The sequence below is a fragment of the Fukomys damarensis genome, unplaced genomic scaffold, assembly GCF_012274545.1.
Source record: "Fukomys damarensis isolate Sample0158 unplaced genomic scaffold, DMR_v1.0_HiC HiC_scaffold_17, whole genome shotgun sequence".
Taxonomy (NCBI): domain Eukaryota; kingdom Metazoa; phylum Chordata; class Mammalia; order Rodentia; family Bathyergidae; genus Fukomys; species Fukomys damarensis.
Window position 1 is genome coordinate 72,119,188 of NW_022900929.1, and position 11,744 is coordinate 72,130,931.

Below are 11,744 nucleotides of genomic sequence, written 5' to 3' on the forward strand. Positions count from 1 at the left end.
GTTCGTTTGTTTGTTCGTTTGTTTAGTACCGGGGATCAAACTCAGGACCTTGTGTTTGTGGGGTGGGCGCAGTGCCGCTGAGCTAAATCCCCAGCCAGAAGATCTGATTTTTGACAAAGGGGCCAAAAACTTTATTTTTAAATTAACGCACTGAAGGAGTAAGTGAGGGCCACGGCTCTGGCTATTGTCTCCGTCTGCCACATACCTCCCCGCCCCTCCCCGTGGCCTGGCTCACTTCCGGTTCCCTCCCTCATGCAACATTTCACTCTAGGGATCTTTCTCAGCAAGGTGAGACCCCTCTAAAGCGGCACCCCCTGCACCCCATTACTTTTCTCTTTCTATCCGTTTCCTAATATCAGCAGTGTTACACAAACATCTCCAGTTTGACTTACTCGTAAGCTTTATGGAAGGTCTCCCCCTCCAGAATGTGAGTCTAGGGAAACACAGATTGTTTTTGCTTTTGTTTTGCTGTGAGTGATGTTGTCTTATAGTTGCCAAGTGCAGTGTCCCCTACACTTATATTTGTGTCTTATTTCAGGGTCTTTTTCTGCTTTTTAGTTACTCAGTATATTCTTCTAAGGATATTTTGAAAATGATCCCATAGCATATTTTAAGTGTTATACATATAAATCTCATTTAATCCTCTAAATTACACTGTAAGGGAGGTACTTGCCCATTTCACAGATGGAAAAACAGATACTAAAAGTTAACCCAGTAGCTCAAGATGACAGAACTTAATAACAAATGCTGCTCAAGCTGAGGGTAGGGATGGGGAACACTACTACATTGTTGGCAGGAATGCAAACTGGTACAACCACTACTGAAATCATAATGGACATTCCTCACTGAGAGAGAAATTGGGCAAACAATTCCTTTCACAATAGCACTCAAGAAGTTGAAATACCTAGGAATCAACCTAACAAATCAAAGACTTCTACTCTAAAAACTACAGCACTCTGAAAGAAGACATTGAAGAGGACATCAGAAAATAGAAAGACATCCCTTGCTCCTAGGTAGGAAGAATCAACATAGTGAAAATGGCCATACTTCCAAAACTGCTATATAGATTCAGTGCAATCCCAATTGAAATCCCAGCAGCATATATCACAGACCTTGAGAAAACAAACCAAAAATTCATTTGGAATAAGAAGAGACCTAGAATAGCAAGAGCAGTTCTAGGCAATAAAGACAAGGGAGGGGATATCACCATCCCCAACTTGAAACTCTAGTACAAAGCTACTGTGATAAAAGACACTGTGGCAAAGACAGATCCGAGGACCAGTGGAACAGATTAGAAGATGCAGAAACAACTCCAGACACACTCAGCCACCTCATCTTTGAAAAAGGAGCCAAACACCCTCAGTGGAGGAAAGATAGCCTCTTTAATAAATGGTGCTGGAAAAACTGGGTTTCAACCTACCAAAGATTAAAACTAGATCTATATCTCTTACCATGCACTAAACTAAAATCAAAATGGATTAAAGATCTAAATATTAAAACAGAAACACTAAACTGGCTGGAAGAGAGGTTAAGTAGAACAGTTGAAGACCACTGATGTAGGAAAAGATTTTATGAACAAAACTTCAGTTGCCCGTGAACTAGCACAATCAATAAATGGGATGTCTTCTTATTAAAAAGCTTCTGCACATCAAGAGAAACAACCAACAGAGTGAAGACAACCCACAATGTAGGAAAAAATTTTTACCATCTGTTCCTCAGACAAAGATCTCCTATCTAGAATACATAAAGAACTTAAAAAAACAGACCTCCCAAATTTAAAGACCCAATCCAAAAATGGGCATCTGAAATGAACAGATATTTCTCAGACAAAGAAATAGAAATAGCAAATAAAAAAAAATGTTCAACATCACTGGTCATTTGAGAGATGCAGATGAAAACAACACTAAGATTCTACCTCACTGCAGAAAGAATGGCTGCTATCATGAAATCAACCAATAACAAATGCTGGTGGGGTTGTGGGTAAAGGGGAACACTGCTACACTGCTGGTGGGAGTGGAGACTGGTGTAACCACTGTGGAAATAAATGTGGAGATACCACAAAGAACTAGTATCGGAAGTCCCATTTGACCCAGCTATTCCCCTGCTGGCTATCTTCCCCAAAGAATTAAAAGAATCAGACCACAATGATATACGTGCAACCATGTTCACAGCAGCACAATTCATGATAGCTAAAACTTGCAAGAAGCCCAATTGCCTATCAATGGGAGGCTGGATAAAGAAAATGTGTCTTTTTAATAAAATGGAGTACTACTCAGCCATAAAGAATGAGAAACTAGAGACATTTATAGCCAAATGGATGCACATTGTGGAGATACACAAGTGAAATAAATAGGACACACATGTGTAAATACTGAATAGTTTCTCTAGTATGAGAAAGAAAGTGTAAATAAGAACTAAAAGGTATAACAGATAATGTGAAATAGGAAGAAAATGTGTAAAGGGGAAGGAGGAGAGGAAAAGAAAGAAGTGAGTGGAATTAATATGAGAAAAAGAAAAATGGAAACAAAGTCTTTGCAGATATGGAGAGGTGGAGAGGGTGAAGGGAAGGCAGGGGAATGGGGAAAAAAATAAGAACCAAGAAGGATTCCGCAAATTTCCAATGATGAATGTCATTATATTATTTACCTTAAATGTACCAATAAAATTAATTTTAAAAAAAGAATAACGATTCTTCAAAAAACTAGAAATTCTATTTGATATAACTATTTGCCTTCTAGGTATCTTCTCCAAAGAGTTAAAGACATCACATTACAAGGGCACATGACTGCCCATGTTTATAGCAGCACAACTCACAATAGCTACATCTTAGAAGTAGCCTATATGTCCATCAATAGATGAATGGATAAAGAATATGTGGCATTTACACACAGTGGAGTACTGCTCTGCCATAAAGAAGGATAAACGAGTCATTTGGAGAAAAATGGATGCACCTTGAGACTATAATGCTAAGGGAAATAAGACACATGAGCTTAAATACTGTATGTTTTCTCTTCTATGAGACACATGAAATATAAAGAGCAAAATAAAAGGTAGATAATACGAAGTAGGGAAATAGATATTGTTCAAATTGGAAGAAGATCAAGAGATGGAGGAAAGGAGGAGGAATGTGAAAGAGAATAAAAAAAGAATGAAGATGTGTTATGTGCATGCACCACCTCCACACAAGGGAGGCAATCGTTATGTCATGCAAATATGCACTACTAAAAAGTAAAAATTGAAAAACTTCTGGCAAAAAATATAAAAAAGAAAAGACGACACAGATATTAGTTAAACTAAAACAATTTGACACACTTTCTGATCTCAAGATCAGGGTTTCTACTTAGCCCACACGATGGAGATATATAATATCTGTCTATTTCTAACTCTATTGCTTGCCCTGGAATAGAAACTCCCAGGCATGGACTTTGCCTATCTGTATTACCATCGTTTTTACCCTTCCTAGGATAGGGGCTGAGATGCAGTAGATGCTCATAAATATTTATTGAATAAATGAATGAATGATACCAAGATTACAATCTATTGATCTCTGAAAAAAAAATAGTTCGTCTTCCTCCTCCTCTTATTCTTTCCCTTCTCTCTGAACAACTCAATCCTGAGCCCTTGGATGGGCCACAGGAAGTCAGGTATCTGCCGCTGGTGGGTGAGGGAGCCATGTGGGCAGCCTGGGGTGCACAGGGGACCCGTGGGGTGGCGCCATGTTGGATAGGAAGTCATGGTGGATTGAAGATGGCGCCCACACAGATGGGCAAGGTGGGATGGGGCTTCAGAGCCCAAGGTGGCTGGGAGGTTATACATATGGGGGCATGGCCCAGTGGGAGGAGTCCGACCCCTAGTCGGGTGAGAGAGAGGTTTCCGGCCGCAGGATGCAGGAGCCAGGATAGAAAGAAATGTATGGAAGGTGTACATCAAAGAGTACCCATGGGTCATCAGGGCTTAGGGCATGGGAGGCTGACCACACGGGTGAGCTGGTGTCCGGTTTAACCTGGGTGATAGGGTAGGAAGCCCTGAAAGGGGCAGGGCTGGTGACAGGGTTTAGAAATCTGAGCAGGGTGAAGGGCCTGCACCGCTGGGACTGCTGGCATGGGTTCTCAGGCCCCAAGTGGCTCAGAGATGGTGTCCACGTGGACAGAAACAAAGAGCTTGAGCAGGAAGAGGGAGGTGTGGGGAAGTGTGATGCCAGGGATGAGACTGATCATGTACAGAGGGATTCATCCAACAAGCAAATACAGTGCATTAGAGACAATGAAAACCAGAATCTTCACTGTTAGAGAAAAAGTAAAGACAACTAGGATAAATGTTACAGTGTTGGATTGGAAATGGGGATATTGATGTTAGCTCATGTTTTTCAGTATGTACAGATACATGTAGAAGTGTGTGTGTGTGTGTGTGTGTGTGTGTGTGTGTGTTCTCTAGCTTTGTCCACTAAAAGCAACTGAAATTAGTAAACCCCTTCTCTGGCCAATAGCAACAAACACAAATAGCACACATCTTCACGCCTACAGAGCATTTTCCTCTAGCAGGGGCCCAGAACTCTTGGGCAGGTAGTTGCTTCCAGGCCTGGGTTGACAAAAAACATTAAAAAAAAAAATCTTGGAAGATCTTAGCTGTACAAGATAAGTTCTCAAGGACTTAGAAGCCAGTTTGAAAGGGAATTCAACTGAACTATAACTGAATAGGGGAAAAGTGAAACAACTAAATATATAATGATAATAACAGAGTGTGGCTCCTTGAACAAAATAAGAATAATTCCACAAAGATGAAAGGAAATAAATTTTAAAATGAAGTTTAATGAGGAGCAGGATAGTATTGCATTTCAAAGTACTTCCCCATAAACTAATTATTAATGACAAAAGGAAAGAGCAACTTCATAGCACAACATCCCAATAGACCCTAACTTAAAGGCCATCACATCATCAGTGATGGAACTAATTTAAATTATGAGCCAGAGATTGTATGCAGTTACCACAGGGTCACTTTTGTGAGATTTTATTCTGTTAAAGGTTCATAAAATGTGCCACATCGTGAGGAAAACCAGACAAACCCAAATCAAAGGATTTCTGTACAAAATCACTGGGCTGTGACCTTCAAAAAAATCAAGATCATGGAAGTCATGAGGAGAGTGAGGAACCACTCCAGGCTGAAGGAAACGAAAGGCCGAGGACTAGTAAGTACAGTCAATGGTTCTGAAGTGGATCCCACCGCCATAAAGGACATTGTTGGGACAAATGATAAACGTAGGTGGGTTTGAGAATGTTAAAAATGTGTCTGCATTCACTTCCTGGTCTGATGTGTGTCCCTGTGGGATGATGCCCTTGGAAACGCACACTCAACTATTTGACGGTCAAGATGCATCCAGGAAAAGAAGTTATCTGTCCTGTGCTTCTGATGCTTCTGAGAGTTTATGATAATTTCAGCTTGCAAAATAATTACCAAATAAAACTGCAGACAAACTTTCTGCAAGAGAAAGAAAACAAGACAAAAAAAGTTCATGGAGAAATTAACCTAAACAAAAATCAATCTAATTTCTACTACCCTGACTGATTTTCCATCAAGTATTTCCTTTTTGAGTTGTAAATGAGTGAGCATATATAAAAGGAGAACTCCACCTAAGCACCAATGATGGATACCTTGGGAACCATTGCCTTAATCATTTCAACTAGCCTGTTCACCAGTTAATCTGGCTAAGTATTAAAACAATGCTAAAGGTTTGGCTGAAAGAATTTACATACCTATCATCCTATTCTCAGTAGAAAGAAATAAACCAAACACTTTGACAGCTATGAGCTGTTAGTTAAATGTACAAGTTATTTTAAAATAATTTTCATAATATTATTAATAATTAATAATAATTCTGAAGTATTATATGAGAAAATAATCATGTCCAAAAGAACCGCGTTCCATCCATCAGAGGTCCAGTCTTTTATTATGGTTTGAGTTTGCGGACTCCTGCAGCTTCCTCGCTATGGAATGGCTATACTTCAACATTTTTACTACTCCATCCAACCTCCAGGGAGGCTTTGAGTGTCACCTATGGAGATTTGTTCTTCTTAAAGATGATATTGCAGGAGGCATTTTCCATAATGAAGATTCTGCCAAACTTTCCATGAATTTCTGTATGACTAGTAAGGAAGCCTGTTTGCACACTTTCCTACCCAACATAAACTATGCTTGAGAGCACAGAAGATTTGTTTACTCTGAGGACTGTACCTGCCATCCCGGGGTTGTCAGGGAATCAGTCAGAAGCACTGACTTGCTCTCTCACTACTAATGTCCTCCACTTCCTATCACCTGCTGCCGCCTGGGGCTTTGCCCTCGGAGGTAGGAAGGCGCAGTGGTTGGCATAAGGCTTAGGATTTGACCCTGGGCAGACTTCATTTCAAATCTTGTCTCTGCCACTCACGGTTTAACCTTGAGCAAGTTACTCAGACTTTCTAAGCCTCTGTGTTCGCCTACTTGTGAGGGCAGTAGTTACAGAATTTCTCAAAGGATAAAATGATATGTCATATAAGATACCACGAAGAATGTCTGGCACATAGTTAATGCTTTCTCAAAATGCCAATTATTATTATCATTTTATGGGTATTTTACAATGAAAATTTATTTATGCCTTTAGGATCTCAGGGACAGATTATTGTCTGCCAGTCCTCTGCTTTTTAAACCTTTCTTATCTTGAGAACCACACACACACCCCATCACCACCAGCACCATCAACAACCTTAACATCCCTATCTCTACTAACAACACCATAACTGCATAAATACCACCAACACCAGTACCATCAACACCATCCACACAACGCCAACACCACCACTTACCATGAATAGTAACACCACCGCTCTCACCTTAGTCCACCTAAGGACTGTGAAAGGTGTCACTCGCGAGCCTGGATCAGACTGGAGGCCCCGAGGTTACTGAAGCCAGAAGTGACGCAATGGACTGGATTCACACCCAGAAATCTCCAAAGCAGTCACGACCGGAGTAAATGTCCTCAATCTGCACCAGGGACACTGGCCAGCCTTCACTCAGGGCCTTGCCCATTTTCTCAGCTCTCTGTTCAGTGTCACCACCACAGAAAAGACCTCCTGACCTGTACAAAGAAACAACTCTATGAAATAGTCCCACTACTCCCCTTCCCCTTGCCCTCAGCCTATTTATCTTTATAGCCCTTATCACCCTTCTCAGTAGCTGGTGTGTGTGTGTGCGTGTGTGTGTGTGTGTGTGTTTGTGTGTGTGTGTCTACCTATGCATGTGTTTATTGTCCCTCTCCAAGTAGATAAAAAGTCTCCATGACAGCAGGTGATTTGTCTTCTGTTTGCCACTAGAACAATACTTCAAAGAGTAGATGTTAAATAAATATTCATTGAGTGAACAAATACATGAATCTAATTTTCAGCGAGCAGGTTAGTGGCAAGTGACCCTATTCTTTAATCATTGCCAAAGGTCCCTGGGAAAATGAAAAATTCTCACATATGCTACAGGGATTTAAAAGGGAGAGAAGAGGTCTGGAGATTTAGCTCAGTGGTTCCACCGCCTGCCTCGCAAGCACAAAGTCTTGAGTTTAATCTCTGGTACCAAAAAAATGGAAGAAAAGACAACTTCAGTACAATAAAGAAAAAAAATCCCTCAAAGAAAACTTCACTACAAAGCTCTTGATACAGATTTGTAAAAGCATGTATTTCTGTGTTACTCCTTTTTTATTTTCATAATTGGGGTTTTTCCCCTCAGAAAATGAATTTCCAGGAGTAAAATCCCACTCTGTAGCATTGCATTTATAGAACCTAGGACTCCAACCCTGTGACTGCTGCCAGGAAACCAGTTCATTCCTAAATTGCCAGTTTCCCTACATCATCGGGTCCCATCTTCCTGGGAAGACTCCCGCTCCTCCATGGACAAGCAGGGTGGCTCCGTCTGCACTGCCCCTCATTACATCTCATGCCACCTCAGCTATCCCGTCTGAGAGACCGGCAGGTACACCTGTCTGCATTCCTGCTCTGATATGCACCCATCCATTTTTTAAATTTCCAAGAGAGTCATTCCTGACTTTGCCTACCAGGAATCTAATGAAAATCAAACTAACTGAACACATTAATAGACTAAATAAACTAATTCAACACAGTAGTAACAGATGTGTAACCTTTGCTAAAATAAGTTGGAGCAACTAAAACCCAGCCCCTGAGCATCTCTAAAATGATTTCTTTTAATTTCCTGAAGAGTCCACCTATCGCATATCAATTCTAGATTCTGAGATGGTAATGATGATAATATAAGATGCACCTCAACTATACCTGTATAATTGTACCAGGATCCCAGTCTGTGAAAGAAACTGAATATGGATAGCACAATAAAACCCTGGGCGGGGTGGGTGGTGGGGTGGGTGGGGTGGATGATAACTCAGTGGTTCTGCTGCCTGCCTTGCAAGCACAAGGTCCCAAGTTTGATCCCTGGTACTAAAATAAATAAAAATAAATAAATACAATAAGTCCTAGACTAGCTGTTCTTCCCCCACAGATAATCTTACAAATATCACCCCACTTTGAAGAAAAAGGGGGAAGAAGACAAAAACACTCATTTAGTCAGATGTATCTCTGTCTACGATCTTAACTTGGCAAGAATTTTAAATAAGGAAGCCCAATTTGGTCAGTTGCAAAATTATATATTTCAGGAGGATTTTCAGAGAATAAATTACATCTTAGAAATAATGGTGTTATACTTAAATCCATCATCTCACAGGAACTTTTCTCCAGGCAAAATAAAATGAACATCTGATAAACATTTGCATTTCTTAGGCCAAAGAACAATACCCTGGGGGTTTAGAATTAGAAGCTGCAGTTTGTTTCCTAAGAAGTCAAGATAAGATCTCAAAATAGTGACACAAATAAAACTCCCAGCCAGATGCTATATATAAAAGCTTTTTAGTAGACTTCCAATTTAAATTTTCATCCCAAAATTTTATTTTCTATTCACCCAAAAGTGTTATTTTATGTTTATTTTATATCCAGACTATTCTGAGTAAAGACTTCTTGTTTTTGCTTTCTTTCATTGGTGCTTAGGATGGACCCCAGGGCTTCTCATGTGCTGGGCAAGTGTTCTACCACTGAGCTGCATCTCCAGCTCTTGCCTAAAGAATTTTTAACCAAGAATCAGGATTAATATGGGCATCTAGCTTCAGCTAAAAGTTAAATACAAAAGGAAAATCAACAAATGCACACATAAGAAGAGCCCTTCTACTGTGACTGTGAAACAAGCATTATGACTGTATATTTTATTTCCAAACACTTCTTCTTGAAATAAATGTTCACTAAGAGAATTCTTCTCTGGAAATGGCAGTGTGGATTAAAAGGGATTCTTTAGATTTTTCTTTGGCCTGGTGAAAATCAAATATACTCATGCAAATCTTCGGGTTTTATATTTATACTTTAGATCTGACATATTTTCAAAAAGGATTTGAGGAAAATTACAATGATAAATCACATATAACATAATCATATAATTATGAATATTATATATATAAACGAACAAAATGAAAAGAAACTACTGTTTTCTTATTACTACCATATCGCCTGTTTTTCTGTTGTTGGTGTCATAGACATTTGTTATTTGATATGAATAAGAAAAGGAGGAAATCTCCACTTGAACTATGAAAAACTCTGGAAATATAGTGAACAATTCTGATGTTGGAACAAAAGAAATATTGTTCAAATGAAATCATAATGCACTTTTATCAAATGTTTAAATTAGGCCAATGAAGATATTCTGTATACAGTAAAGACATTCATAAGGTGCATTCTGAATACCTAAGAAGACAATTGTGTGACTTTTTATTGTCGCAGTGCAACTGAGTGCCAACTACATTTCTAAGAAGTGCCTCCTCTGTATGGGTATGAGTTCAGGTTGACCAAAAGAGAAAGTCCGGCCAGATGTGGAGGGCAGAGGTGAAGGGAGTAGCCCTATTTAAACCCGGAAGGCGGGTGTTAGGTCATGCACATTGTTGCATTTGCTGGAAAGAGGGGCTGGGCCTCAGCTCCCAGCTCCTGCCAGTTCTCTTTGGGACAGCAGCCTGGCGGGTCATTTCCTCCTGCAGCCTGTTTGTATCCCATGCCTGTTTCATGGGCTGGTCCAAGAAGTACAGCAAGTCTTTTGCAGGTCCTTCGCATCACCCAGGGGTTGATGGGAGTCGGTATTATCCTAGAATGATGAAAGAGATCCTACAAGAAGATAACACTCTGTAGAGACTTATTTGACTTATTGCTCCCTTGGGGGATATTTTTAGCTTAATGACATAAACAGAGTTTATAAGGGGGAGTCTACCAACTTTCCCAAGAAGACTGTCTTTTAAGCCAATAAAAACAAATGGTACGAAGATGGAGCTCATTCTAGAAAGATCTTTATAGAATTGACAGAGTAAAAGAAGCATCTGGTCTCCCTCCATGGTTTGGATGAAATTCACATAAAGCTACAAAACGAGTTGACCAGAACAAGAAGGAAATATTATAACCATCCTACACTATTTGCCCAGAAGCCATACCAGTACTGTTAGACAAGAAATAAAAATGTGAGATGAGAGGGGATGACACATTGTTGGTCAATAATGATTATGTGCGTGGAAAATCCAATGGCAAAGTATTCAAAAAAACTTTTTTAATTTGGCAAATTCACTGTAAAGATCATCTTAGAAAAACCTGTAGTGTTCTTATATACAATGAGAAATATAATTTTAAAAAATTCTGTTCCATGAACAAGACAAACAACAAAGTACCTCACCTTAAATTTATCAAAACATGTGAAAGACCCTTATGGAGAGCAGTACAGTACTTTACTGAAAGATGGAGGTCAAACTAAATGTATAGATACATCACATTCATGGATGGAAGACATAACTTACGCTATAAATTCCCACCCCATTTTTCTGTAGATTCTAAGCAACTTTTTTTGTGGGTTTTGTGATTGCATGAGTGTGTGTATGTTGGGGGAGGGCTTAACAGATTCTTTCTGAGTTCAGGTAGAAGAATACAGAGCAACAACCAAGTACATTAGTTTCTTATTACTGCCGTAACAAATTACCAGAGATTTAGTGACTTAGCTGCTTTAGAGGCCAGACATTCAAAATGAATCTTACAGGGCTACGAGTGGGGCGTTGGCCAGGCTATGCTCCTTTTGGAGTCTTGAGGGGAAAATCCACACAATGCCTTGTCTGGCTTCTAGGGTGCCAGCATCCCTGGGATCACCGTTTTGGCACTCCTCCCTCGGTCTCTGTCATCACATCTCCCTGACGCTGACTCTCCTGCTTCCTCTTCCAAGGGACCCTTGTGAGTACAGTGAGTTTACTCGGATCACCCAGAATCACAGCTCCATGTCAAACACCGAAAGCCAATCACACCTGCAAGTCCCTTTTCATTTGTAAAGTAAAAGAGTACCAGCGACTAGGATGTGGACCTCTGTGGGTAGGGACGTTTTTCTGACGACCACACCAAGGCAGTTTTGGAGAACTAGGAGGGGACCTTATCATACTACAAATGAAAACAATAAATATGTAGTAATTAAATTTGCACACTAAAAACACAGCCCAGAGTGGGGCTATCAGATCAGAAACTTGGTGGATGACACAATTGCAAATTAGCAGGGGAAACTAATAAATATTGCGGAGATAATTATTATCTATGTAGAAAAAAATCAAATATCTAATTCATCATATATATGAGTATTCATCATATATATATATATAT